This window comes from Ailuropoda melanoleuca, chromosome 7, assembly GCF_002007445.2.
Source record: "Ailuropoda melanoleuca isolate Jingjing chromosome 7, ASM200744v2, whole genome shotgun sequence".
NCBI classification, from domain to species: Eukaryota; Metazoa; Chordata; class Mammalia; order Carnivora; family Ursidae; genus Ailuropoda; species Ailuropoda melanoleuca.
This window is the reverse complement of record NC_048224.1, coordinates 32,854,351-32,868,376: the sequence shown is the minus strand read 5'-3', so window position 1 is coordinate 32,868,376 and position 14,026 is coordinate 32,854,351.

Genomic DNA, 14,026 nt, shown 5'->3' with positions numbered 1-14,026 from the left:
AAGAAAGGGATAAAGAAAGGGGGAGTAATCAGAAGGGGCAATGAAGCATGAGAGACTATGGACTCTGAGAAACAAGCTGAGGGCTTCAGAGGGGAGGGGGGTGGGGAAATGGGATAGACTTGTGATGCGTAGTAAGGAGGGCACGTGTTGCATGGTGCACTGGGTGTTATACGCAACTAATGAATCATCAAACTTTACATCAGAAACCGGGGATGTACTGTATGGTGACTACCATAATATAATTAAAAAAAGAAAAAGAAAAAGAAATCCTTACCTTTATGTAGTGTATATTTTAATTGGAGGATTCCGAAAATATGGGTAACGCAAAATAAGTAAATAATATATTAGAGAGTTCTTTGCCAAAAGAAAATCTCAAGCAGGGTAAGAGGTGTTGTGAATCTTGAGAGTAAGAAAAAAATTTCTGGTATTCAACAGGGAGCAAAGGTAGACTATTTCATTGAGAAGGTGAAAACTGAGCAGAAATTTAAGAGGACAGGGCATTAGGCAAACAGATAAGTAGGAGAACTGCATATCTGCCCGAGGGAATGGCTGCTAGACTGAAGGTCCTAGGTGAGTATAAGTTAAAGGCTTTCTAATATATGAATACCATGGCTCAGACTGGGTGCAAACAAGAGAACAGACTGCTGGCACTACTCCCCTTGCCCACCCAAAGCAGTTCAGGCAATTGGAGAAGAATCTAGTGGGTGGCAGCTAACCATCCATGACTTAACCGTGTTATGGAAGAGGCAACAACAGTACCAGCAGAGGAGGATTTCTTATCTTCAGCTCCAAATACCTCTTTGAAACAGATTTACTCAAAGAAGGAAGGGAACAGAATTTTATCTTACTTCTATTCAGTAAGAGTTCAATAATAATTAGTTAGTTCTTGGGTGTTTCAATTAAGCATTTATGGAAAAAAGAAAACTTTAAAATTAATAAAACTTGCACTGAGATGACTTCAGCTACAAATGTAGTGATTTTAGCCTGTGCTTTCCACTTGGATCCACCTTTCAGAATGTGAATCAATGATCAAAGAAATGTAAGGACATTTATGCCAGCCAGGAAAGCATGAAGGGTTTTTGAGGAATCTCTGAAAAACAGAATAGGCAAGACTGGTTTAAAGGAAGAGTCATTCAACCCATATGATGGAAAATTAGTATGAGGTTTGGAGAAGGAAAAGCTGAGGATCAAGGCTGATTGAGGGGCAGCTGGTGGATAGCACATAACCTGACTGTTTCCATGTATATCTCGACTTCTCTGGTGTAGACACATAGAAGTTTATTAACACTATCTGCTACAAGCCCCCTGGAAGATATTGGCAACTGTTACCAATTTAAAAAATAGTGCAACAAAAAATACTGCAGTAGAGAACACACATACTACAGTGAGACTCTTTCCCCTCCTTCTAAATATGGATCTCTGGTGAACAGAAATAGATTCATCCTAATCCTTGGTTTGTTATATATTGACATCACTGGCCTGTGCAAAGATCTTTTTATTCATTTGATCACATATTTATTTTCAGTAATGTAACGAGTACCCTCAAACTCACCACTGAAGCCAAAAACTTGAAAAATAATATTAACTTACTTCTGCATAAGCAATCTTCCTCTAGTTTGTCTCCTTGCCTCTCTCTAGAGCTGGTAATTAAATTTCATGCTTGCTTTTTCTTTGCTTTTTTTTTTAAAGAGTTATCACATGTATATGTATAATCAGTATATTTAGTTCTGCTTGATTTTTAATTTCATAACAGGGAATCATGAAATATAGTCTTCTGGATCTTGCTTTTTTTGATTTACTGAATTATGAAGACTGGACCTTAGATTCATTGGAAGCTCTGCAGCTGCCTTAGCACAGCTCAGTTCTCTGACCCAGGTGAAGCAATCGCTGGCTGATCTTTTGTGGCCTCCCTACCTACAACCTCTGCACCAGCTTCTGCCCTTGATGGTACAGTACCATTCATGGCTTTGTATTTCTGGGTGTTCCCATATCAGCAAGACTCCCTCCTCAGTGACTGCTTTTGTCAAAAATCTGGAAATAGTAAAAATTAAAACCAAATCAGTAAAATAGTATTAGTAAGAGTTTATTGTGCACAAGAGAACAGTTTGCAAACTGAGAGTCTTCAAATCCAAAACCAAGACAAATCTCAGAGGCATGACATTACAGGACGGCTTATAAAGTGAAAAAGAAGAAGTTGTTTAACCTTTATAATGACCAGTTATTACAATGAGGGTTTTCAAGACAGCAGGGAATTAGTTAAAACTGATTATCTTATACAATTTCAAGCAGATGACAAGTTTTTTTTATAATTATCAGAGGCGTTTACAAGAAATAACCTCAGTTCTGCTTATGTTCATGAAGTAAGCTAGATTTTAGTTTGCTTACCTGGCTTAAACGTTTTTTTCTGCTTCGGAAATTTTCAGGCCTGATGTCCATTTAATCTTACTTTCACACTGTAAGGATAGCTCAAGCCAGACTACTTTCCTCAAGGACCACTTGGCCCATATAAACTTCCAAATGTTGGGAGTTCAACTCTCAGCTGCTTGTCCTGCCTGCCATTTACATAACTGCTTCATCCAGGTCTTGCCTGAAGAATTCCCAGGAGGGACAGAAGCAACTTTTTGATGTCCAGGGACTGGATGCTTCCAAATTCCAGGAGATGCATGTTTTGCTCACCCAAGGGCCTTCGCTGAGCCCCCTCTGCTATAGCAGTGAGTGCTTAAATATTTCTGCAGTGTATGGGGATTCAGTGGGGATTCAGATCAGCAACCCTTCCTGCAGGCACTCCAATCTCTCCAAGAGCCCTCTCCACTTTGCCTGAAGAGTAGGAAAGCAGCTCTCTGTCTTCTCAAGGAGTGAAGGGAATGGCTATAGTGCTCCCACTAAAGGCAACTCACTGCTCAGTGCAATGCTTTCTTTTAAACCCTTGCTGTCTATTTATATGATATGAAAGATCAAGCTGAGATTTGCTTTGCAGCTTTTCTTTCTTTCTTCCTCTCTCTTTTCCCTCTTTCCTTCCTTCCTTTCAAAAGTTGATTCCATCTACTGTTTTCAACTTTGACACTTTAACTAATATTTCTGAGAAAGTTGGAAAATATGTCAACACTGGCTAGATATCACCTGTTGACACTTCCTATCATGGGGGTGGAGTTCAAGGTGTGTAGGACAAGACTTATTTTTTGCTTTGTGTTGCTTGTTTTGTTATAATTATCATGTGTTACTTTTTGCAGTTTAAAAAACTATTTTGGGGAAACATGAAAATCAAATAGACTTAGCAGAAAATTATTAACAGATTGGGTAGCAAACCTGAAAATGCACTATTTCTCAGGGGCTTGTTTTCAGGGAGTCCATCTGATAAGATGATTATATTTGTCTTTGGAACCCTTCGTAGGTTTTCAAGTTTTAACCAATCACTTCAAAAGCAGGAAACTCTCTGTATTTTGATTCCACAAGACAAATGAGTCCTCTCCCAGACACTTAACAAAACACTTAATCATGAAAGAAAATATTAGAAAATATTCTAATATAAAAAGGAATAAAAATCAGGAATATCAAGTTAAAACAGTGAAACATTCTGAAACATTCACTATTGACATGTATGTTTCAGATAATTAACTCATTTTGAAAATTATTTAACTGAATAGAAAGATAAGGTATTACTTTTTGATTTTGGAAAACTAAAAAAAACCCCATTTAAATAAATATGACTTTACTGATAAAAAATGTTTTAATATTTTGAGTATTTAGAGATTGAAAGTAGAATAATTTTTCTCCTTAAATATAATCTCACTCTCTTCCACTGTCTATATTGCTATAAAAGGCACTTTTGCTCATGCCAGCCAGTCCCTAGCTTAAAAATACTCAAATTCTGCCATTTGTCTGCTAGATAGAATTAACATTTCTTACTCTAATGCATAGAGTCCTTCTTTATTAGGCATGAGATCCCTTTTCCTTTTAATTTCACAGCACTTCTCATGTACTCTACACTTCAGTATCATTGAAGAATTTGCTGTTCCCTGAGCTCATCATAGCCTTTTATATATCTATTCCTTTGCTCATTTTATTCTTTCTGGCTGAAATCCTGAAATGACCTTCTGTCCACGAACTACAAATTATCCTTCTATACCCAACCCATATGTCATCTCTGCAAGGCCTCTCTTAAAAGCCTGAGTGGCTAGTCACTCCATTCTCTTATAATTATTCACTTCCAACAGTTACCTCCATCTACCGTGACAACTTATTCAACTCCCTATCTCAAACTCCTCAGAGAGTTCTTAGTGTACATACTCAATAGACATTTTCCAGTTTTGATGAATAAATTTTAAAAAACTTAATCCCTAGATTTAACTGAATATACTTAAGTGGTTTAATAATTGTAGTTTAAAGTACAGTTTACTTAGGAAATCTAAGATCATTTTGTACCCTCGCTCCCTATATGGTAAAATCTAATGCAGTAGCTAATGCAGGCAAAAGGCATCAATAGCCCGCACATATACATAGGGACTTTATATAGAGCTGCCTAAAATGTGATTTTTAGCAAAAGATAAAACTTCTTTCTTTCTTTTTATTTTAAAGATTTTATTTATTTATTTGACAGAGAGAGACAGCCAGCGAGAGAGGGAACACAAGCAGGGGGAGTGGGAGAGGAAGAAGCAGACTTCTAGCAGAGAAGCCTGATGTGGGGCTCGATCCCAGAATGCCTGGATCACGCCCTGAGCCGAAGATAGATGCTTAATGACTGAGCCACCCAGGCGCCCCAGATAAAACTTTCAGATGAAAAGTATACATTGTTTAGACTTTAGTTTAAAAGCTTCACTTTGGAGTTTTTGTCACCCTTCCCAGGGCTAAAAGATACCATGTTCCCTAAGAAAGGTGACTAGAAAGAATATGAATATGCTCTTCTCTCTTAAAAAAAAGTATTATTTTTAGTAATGTCAGTTACTTGCTATAACCAAGACTTGTATAGCTCTCTTCTTACATGTCCATTATTTTCAACTGTAGAAAGAGAGTTGTCTCCATCCTGTGAATGAGTACACTTCTTTGTAAAACTCTGATATTGGGGTACCTGGATGGCTCAGGTGGTTAAGGATCTACCTTAGGTTTAGGTCATGAGCTCAGGGTCCTAGGATCTGGCCGTGTTGGGCTCTCTGCTCAGCGGGGAGTCTACTTCTCCCTCTCCCTCTGTTCTCTCTCTCAAAGAAATAAAAACTTCAAACAAACACACTCTGATATTAATCTCGTCTTACCCCAGGACTGGCTGCCTTAGCCAGATCTGCTGATTTATTATCATAGATCACTGCAAAGGTGATTATATCAGGGTGGTAAATGACTAGGGACTCAGTTTATTGCTCTGGGTTAACCCTGCAGCTTTGCGATTACTTCACCCAAGGTTGACTGCACTTCCCCAAGCTATTTTTGTCTCAGCAGAGGTATGTCTATTGCCCCTGAAGTTTTTCTATGTGGTGATGTGATAAGTACAACTGTTTCAGGTCAAACAGCACATTCTGGCTTAGAGTCATCAGGACACTAAAGGAACATGGAAATTCAGAAAACTGCCATCAGCCCAGGTTGAGGAAACCACTGTGCTCTCTCAGCTTTGTGAAGTTTGCATTGATGTGTTCTCTACCAGAGCATTGTAAACCCCAGCTGGTTGTTACTGCCAGATGCTATTGCTAAGGCAGCGTGCCAATCTCCTTCCTCTAGACCTGCTTGTTTTCCCAGAGTTGTCTTGGCAGGCTGTATAAATATTTTAACAATGAAAAAGCATGCAGGAGGGAATTCTGAGAAAGATTATGGTATAATAGATGACAGGGAAGAAACTGATCTAAACAGCTGAGAAGAAATGTGAAAGAAAACAAACCAAAGCCCTTCACCCGGGCTGAAATTAGGAATGGTGCCAACCACATGCTCCAGATAATTCAGACTGAGCCAAATCAAAGAAAGTCACCAGGAGAAATGCAAAATTCCCCTTTCTAGAGAGTAGTGCAGTAGTGCAGGAAATTACAGGAAGACCTTTCAGAAAACCCCTAAAATATACACTAATTTGGAGGAATGAAGGCCCTAATGACAGGGCTATGTGACAAAACGTGTGGTTATTCCTTTTCTTGACCCAGATTCTTAATTATGATGTAAGATTATTCTAATATAATTGAGAGAAAAGGGAGATAAAGCTGGACCATGAAAAAGGTGGGAAACAGCCTACAAGGAGAATTTATGTAAAGCCCAGCAGTAGTAAGGACAGCTAAAGTGGGAAAGGTGACAATAGGCAGACTCATTAAATTCAGCTATTTTTTAACCTAATTCCTCAGCAATGTTGTGACTTCATTTTAATGCAAATGAGCAATCCAGAAAGAGCAGAACCCTCATTCACCAGGGGAAGTTTAGCAATCCTCACAACCCTCAAAAATCAAAATAGTCACAATAAGCACAAAGCAAACCAAATATAGAACTAAACAAAAAAAATGTTTTTAGTTGAAACTACCCAACCTTCCTCAGATTTCTCCATGACTGAACATAGAATATAAAATCCATGTCTTAAATAAACTCTCAGGCATAAATCACAAGGAGGGGCTACAAGATTCACCTACACTATTTAGGGGGAAATAGGGTGACACTAGGATTGCTTAGGTGTGTTCTGACTTAAACATGAATATCCATTAAAACAAACTCAAAGTTATACAAAATGCCTGAATCAAAATAAATGAAATAAATCTAGCTTGTATAACATTTTACAGTCCTAGAGTTGAAGTGCAAAAATATTATCCGAAATGGACTATATCTGGAATGGACTATATTTGAATATGAACCCTCACTCTAGTTCCATTCGGGTTCACTCTACTTTGTCATCACTCCTCCTCTGTCACTGGCAGCAAGAAATTTAAGGAGAGAACTAGGGCCACCCTTCCCAGCCCCAACAATCTACTTCCTCACCACAGAAAATTTCACACTCACTATTAACTCTCACTTCTTTTTCTTATCCTACTCTTATTTTCCTTCCCTGTTACAGACCCCTTTCTCTTATTTTATGCAGGAGAGAAAAATCAGTTTTTTAAGATATTTTATTCCTTCCTTATTTGGGCTTCCCCAGATAGGTCTTTCAAACCTAGTTATTAGAACCTGGAGTCTTCTCTATCATTAATATGTTAGGTAATAGTTGGTGAAAGAATATAAAACATCTCATTGACTCAAGTTATCGATCTGCCACAAATTAATAATCCACATATTATCTTGGTAAACATGCAAAAGGTGGCTTAAAAAGGATCTTGTGGGGCAGGGTGTACCTGAGTGGCTTAGCCAGTTGAGTGTCCGACTCTTGATTTTGGTTCAAGTCATGATCTCAAGGTCTTGAGATCGAGCCCTGCATGGGGGGGTGGGGGCGGTGCTCAGCAGGGAATCTGCTTGATATTCTCTCCCTCTTCCTCTCCCTCTGCCCCTCCTCTGCTCACGCTCTCTCTTTCTCTCAAATAAATAAATAAATAAATAAATCTTTTTAAAAAAGCATCTGTTGGATAATTTACTTTAGGAAATTGATTTTCACTAGAACATTTGAGGCAGCATAAACTTGTATTCTTCAGGAAATTAAAGCATAAGTTCTATAAAATTAGAGATATGCTGATAATAAAATAGATTGAGATGAAAAAGTTTCTGACATGTATAAGGAATAAATTTAAGGGAACAGAGACTATCAATATAAAACCTAAAACTAAATTAGAAGCAGTATACGATAAAATTGAAACTGTTGGAAACATAATAAATTGATGTGAAGCATAACTAAAATAAAATTTTCCAGAATACAGAGAAAAGGAACAGAGATGAAAGTGATCAGAAAAAATATAATTTATATATAACTCATATTAATAATTAGCATAATTAAGGAGAACACAAATATATCTAAAAATAATTAAAAATTGGAGGAAAACAATTCCTAAAGGAAGACTAATGTTAACACATAAAATTATTTGTGACAGATACACATCATCAAAAGCAATCAGGTGGATATTTATTTTGGAAAAAGTTATTGAACTTTAAAGACAAAGAATCATACTAACATTAGAATAAAAGAATGTCAAATGTCACATAAAAATCAGATAAATTTTAGCTGTATCTCCTTCAATATGAGAAATCAAAATACAATGTAATAATTTGTACCAAGTTTTGAGGAGAAAAATTGTGATATAAGAATTCTCAACCATAGGCACACATGCGAAGGTAACAGAAATATATTCTCCAATATGCGATGGCATGATATATTGGCATGTCCTCCAATTATCTTACTTAAATTAAAAGAGAGAGAGAGAGAAACTCATACACAACAATCACAGTATTGAAAATCACAAAGCATCTGAAGATATATTCTAGTTTATTTATTAGATATTGTTTTGTTTATAAACTTATTTGAAGAAGAAAACCTAAAATAATATGAGACCCAATATTTCATAAACATAAAAGAAATGAATAAAACTATTAAAAGAAAAGATTCTCAGATTTGGGATAGTAGATAATCTCTGTAACATTAACTTTAAACAGCACAGTAGACCAAACGTATTAAATAGACATATACACAACATTCCATCCAAAAGCAGCAGAATATACATTCTTCTCAAGTGCACAGGAAATATTCTCCAGGACTGATTATATGGTAGGTCATAAAATAAATCTCAATATACTCATGAAGACTGAAATCATTTCAAACATCTTCTCTGACCACAGTGTTATGAAACTAGAAAACAATCACAAAAAAGAAAACTGGAAAAAAAAATGTGGAGACTAAACAACATGATACTAAACAACCAATGGGTCATTAGAGATATCAAAGAAGAAATAAAAAATATCTAGAGACAAATGAAAACATAAATATGACAGCAAAATCTATGGGATGTAGCAAAAGCAGTTCTGAGAGGGAGGTTCATAGCAATATAGACTTAGGACAAGTAACAAGAACAATCTCAAATAAACTACCTAAATTTATACTTAAAGGAACTAGAAAAAGGACAAATGAAGCCCAGAGTAATAGAAGAAAGGAAATAATAAAGATCAGAGGGGAAATAAATGAAACAGAGACTTAAAAAACAACAGAAAAGATCAATGAAACTAAGAGTTTGTTCTTTGAAAAGATATATTTGACGAATGTTTAGCTAGAATAACAAAGAAAAAGAGAGAGGGCTCAAATAAACAAAATCAGAAATGAAAGAGACATTACAATTGATACCACAGAAATACAAAGAATTATAAGAGATACTACAAATAATTATCTGCCAACAAATTGGACAATCTAGAAGAAATGGACAAATACCACGACTGAATCATGAAGAAAATCTGAATAGACTGATTACTGGCAAGGAGATTGAAATAGTAATCAAAAGTCTCCCAACAAACAAAAGTCTAGGACCAGACAGCTGCACTGGTGAATTCTACCAAACATTCAAAGAAAATTTAATACCCATCTTTCTCACTCTTCCCCAAAATTGAAGAATTCTCTTCCTTTTTTTTTTGAATAAAAATTTTATTTATTTGACAGAGAGAGCATAAGCAAGGGGAGCAGCAGGCAGAGGCAGAGGGAGAAGCAGGCTCCCTGCTTAGCCCAATACAGGGCTCAATCCCAGGACCCCAGGATCATGACCCAAGCCTAAGGCAGATGCTTAACTGACTAAGCCACCCAGGCACCTGAAGTATCCTTTTCCAAACTTATTTTATGAAGCCAGCATTATGCTGATACCAAAATCAGACATGAACACCATGTACACACAAAGAAATTACAGGCCAATAATGAGCATAGATGCAAAATTGTCCAACAAAATATTAGCAAACCAAGTTCAACAATACATTAAAAAGATCATTCACCATGATCAAGTGGGATTTATTTCAGGAATGCAAGGACAATTCAACAACCACAAATCAGTCAACATGATATATCACATTAACAAAATGAACGATAAAAGTCATAGGATCATCTCAATAGATGCAGAAAGCACGTTTGGCAAAATTCAACATCCATCTGTGATAAAAACTCTTAACAACGTAGGTATAGAGGGAACAGACCACAACATAATAAAGGCTATATATGACAGATCCACAGCTAACATCATACTCAATGCTGACTTTTTCCTCTAAAACCAGGAATAACACAAGGATGTCCACTCTTGCCACTTTTATTTAACATAATATTGGAAGTCCTAACTACAGGAATTAAACAATAAAATGAAATAAAAGATTCAAATAGGAAAAAAAAAGAAGTAAACTGTCACTATTTGCCAATGACATGATACTTTATACAGAAAACCCTAAAAAGCCACCAAAAAGCTACTAAAATAAATAAATCCAGTAAAGATGCAGGATACAAAAAATCTATTTACAGAAACCAGTAGCACTTCTATACACTAAAAAATGAACTATCAGAAAGAGAAATTAAGAAAACCATCCAATCCCATTTACAATTGCATTGAAAAGAATTAAACACCTAGGAATAAATTTAACCAAGGAGGTGAAAGACCTCCACGCTGAAGACTATAAGATATGGGTGAAGGAAATTGAAGAAGACACAAATAAATGGAAAGATATTCTATGCATATGGGCTGGAAGACCCACAATTGTTAAAATGTTCATACTACCCAAAGCAATCTACAGATTCAATGCAATCTCTATCAAAATTCTAACGGCATTTTCCAGAGAAATAGAACAAATAATCCAAAAATTTGTATGGAACCACAAAATACCCCAAATAGTCAAAGCAATCTTGAAAAAGAAGAACAAAGTTGGAGGTATCACATTCCCTGACTTCAAACTTTGCAAAGCCAAAGCAATCAAAACAGTATAGTAGTGGCATAATAACAGACGCAAAGATAAGTGAACAGAACTGAGAGAGCCCAGAAATAAACCCACACATACGTGGACAATTAGTTTCTGATGAAGGAGCCAAGAACATACAGAGAAAGGACAGTCTTTTCAAAAATGGTGTTAAGAAAACTGGAAAGTCACATGCAAAAGAGTAAAACTAGATACCATACAAAAAAATTAACTCAAAATGTATAAAAGACATGAATGTAAGACCAGAAACCATGAAATTCCCAGAAGAAAACAGAGGTAGTAAATTTCTTGACATTGATCTTAGCAATGTTTTGTGAATCTAACTCCAAAGGCAAGAGAAGCAAAAGCAAAATAAATAAACGGGACTACAACAAACTAAAAAACTTCTGCACAGTGAAGGAAACCATTATCAAGACAAAAAGGAAACCAACTGAATGGGAGGAGATATTTGCAAATCACACATCTGATAAGGGGTTAATATCTAAAATATATAGAGAACTCAAATAACTTAACAACAAAAAACAAACAACCTGATTTAAAAATGGGCAGAGGATGTGAATAGATATCTTTCCAAAAAAGAGATATGGCAGGCAAACAGGCACATGAAAAGATGTCCAACAACACAAATTGTTAGGGAAATGCAAAATTACGAGATATCACCTTACACGTTTGATTGTCTATCATCAAAAAAAAAAAAAGGCAAGAAATACTAAGCGTTGGAGAAGATGTGGAAAAAAGGGAACCTTAATACACTATTGGTGGGAAAGTAAAGTGGTTGTAACCACTATGGAAAAATGTATGGAGATTCCTCAAAAAGTTAAGAAAAACTTACCACAATCTTCCACTTCTGGATATTTATCCAAATAATATGAAACATTAATTTGAAAATATATATACATCTCAATGTTCATAGCAGCATTATTTATAATAGCCAAGATATGAAAACATTCCAAGTGTCCATCAGTGGATAAATGGATAAAGAAGATGTGGTATACACATATACCCACACTTATACACCCACCCATACATACACATACACACACACACACACGAATACTATTCAGCTATAAAAAGAATGAAATCTTGCCATTTGCAACACTATATAGACCTTGAGAGTACTGTGTTAAGTGGAATAAGTCAGAGGAGAAAAACAAAAACAGTATTTCATTCATATGTGAAATCTAAAAAAACATAAACAAAAACCAAGAAAAATGAACAAACAAAACCAAACTCATGGACACAAAGAACACATAGATAGTGACCAGAAGGGAAGTGAGGTTTGAGGTAGGGGAAATTGGTAAAGAGGGTCAAATGTTTGGCAATGAATGGTAACTTGACTTTTGGTTGTGATCACTTTGTAATGGATACAGATGATTAAAATGTTGTACACTTAAAACTTATATAAGGTTATGTGCCAATTTTATCTCAATTAAAAAAATAAGAATCTTCATAATACATGTTATTTTGTCAGAGATTCACATAAAATAAGTGATTGGGAGATGATGTGTGTGGTAGGCTGAATAATGTCCCCCCTTCTTTCAAATATGTCCACACCCTAATCCCCAAAACTGTAAGTATATTACTTCCCATGGCAAAGGGGGCTTTTCAGATGTGGTTAAGGGTATGGACCTTGAGATGGGGAGAGTATCCTGGATTATCCTGGTAGGACCAATTGAATCATATAATTCCTTGAAAGTGGAGAATCTTTCAGGGCTGTAAACAGAGAAAGCGAGATGTGACTGTGGAAGAAGGGTCAGAAAGATGACACATGGCTGGTTTTGAAGATGGGGGATGAGAGTCATAAGACAAGGAATATTAATGGCCTAGGCTGACAAGGGCAAGGAAACAGATTATCCTCTAGAACCTATCTTCCTTCTCTGTACTTATACCTCAACTCTTGGCTGCTGACCAAGGTCCTGAAAATCAAAATACATTAAAGATTTCAATTGTGTCTGGGTCCTTAATGTTGTCAATAAGTCATTTCCAAGTTTTCCTAAGTTTTATCTCCCATTCTCCACACTGGTATGTCAAATCTTGTCAGCTTTCTTATAGTAGATACTCTTGATTTTGTCTGCCTTGCATCTATTCCTCCATTTTCTGAGAATATTACATTGATTTTCAATTAGAAAACTACTTTCCTTCCACATTCAGACAATACCATTGGTTTTAGTCTGAGCCACTTCAGAGTTTCACAGATGGGCACATGACCCAGGCTTCGCCAATGAATACATTCCATAGTATTGTCAGTGACTGATTTCGGGAAAAAGCCATAACCCAAGCTGTCCCAATGAAAATTCAACCCTAATAATTTTGCTAAAACTACTAAAAAGATGTACCTCTGCTTCCTGCTATAGGTGTTAGTCTGATACAATATAAACCTAGAGACTTCGAGTGTCATTCACACAGAAAATCAGCTTGAAAATGTAGCCAATACAAAGAGGACATTGAAACAAGAAGTGGCGAAAGAGAGCTCTTCTAACATCTTTTGAGCCTATTGAGCCAGGTGTGATTAAAGTCATATCAAATTTGTAATTTCCAGTTAAGTTGTCCATGCATATCTTTTTTCTTCTTTAAACTACTTTGAATTGGCTTTCTCTCACTTATTGCTGAGAGTTAAAGAGACTCCTGAAATATCAAAGCATACCAACTACATAGAATTTGATTCAAAAATCAGAGTCACAATGAGTAATATACACAAAAGGAATTAATATAGTGATTATACGTTTATGCAATTGTTGGATCTGTGGTGGAATTCTATGAAAGGTTTTACTTCTGAGCTTGGTAAGAGCCTAAAGTCACTATACTCTAGGTCAGTAATTGGAAGTAAAGCTAAACAGGAAGAAGTGGGAAATAGCAAGGACAAACTGTTAAGTCCTGCACAAAAACTGGAACCCATAACTCTCTCACCATCTCTAACAGTGATGAGATGGTGATCTGCAGGAAATGATAACCTTCACCACAGAGTTACACATGTACTTCTCTGAGGTCTTGGAGAAACCAAAGGAAGAGATATGAGATCCAGGAAGAGACGAAGGATGGCTGCTGCCCAACTAAGGCAAACTAGCAAATGAATTACAGAGTATACAAGCCACAACAGGAGCCTTATGTCTGACACCAATCTTCAGAGCACAATAACAGCTACTTACCTTTTAATTTTCAAATTTCACACAAATTTCTCTTGAAGCTGACCTTAAAGCCTAAAAGTGAAGAAATTATGGAAAGT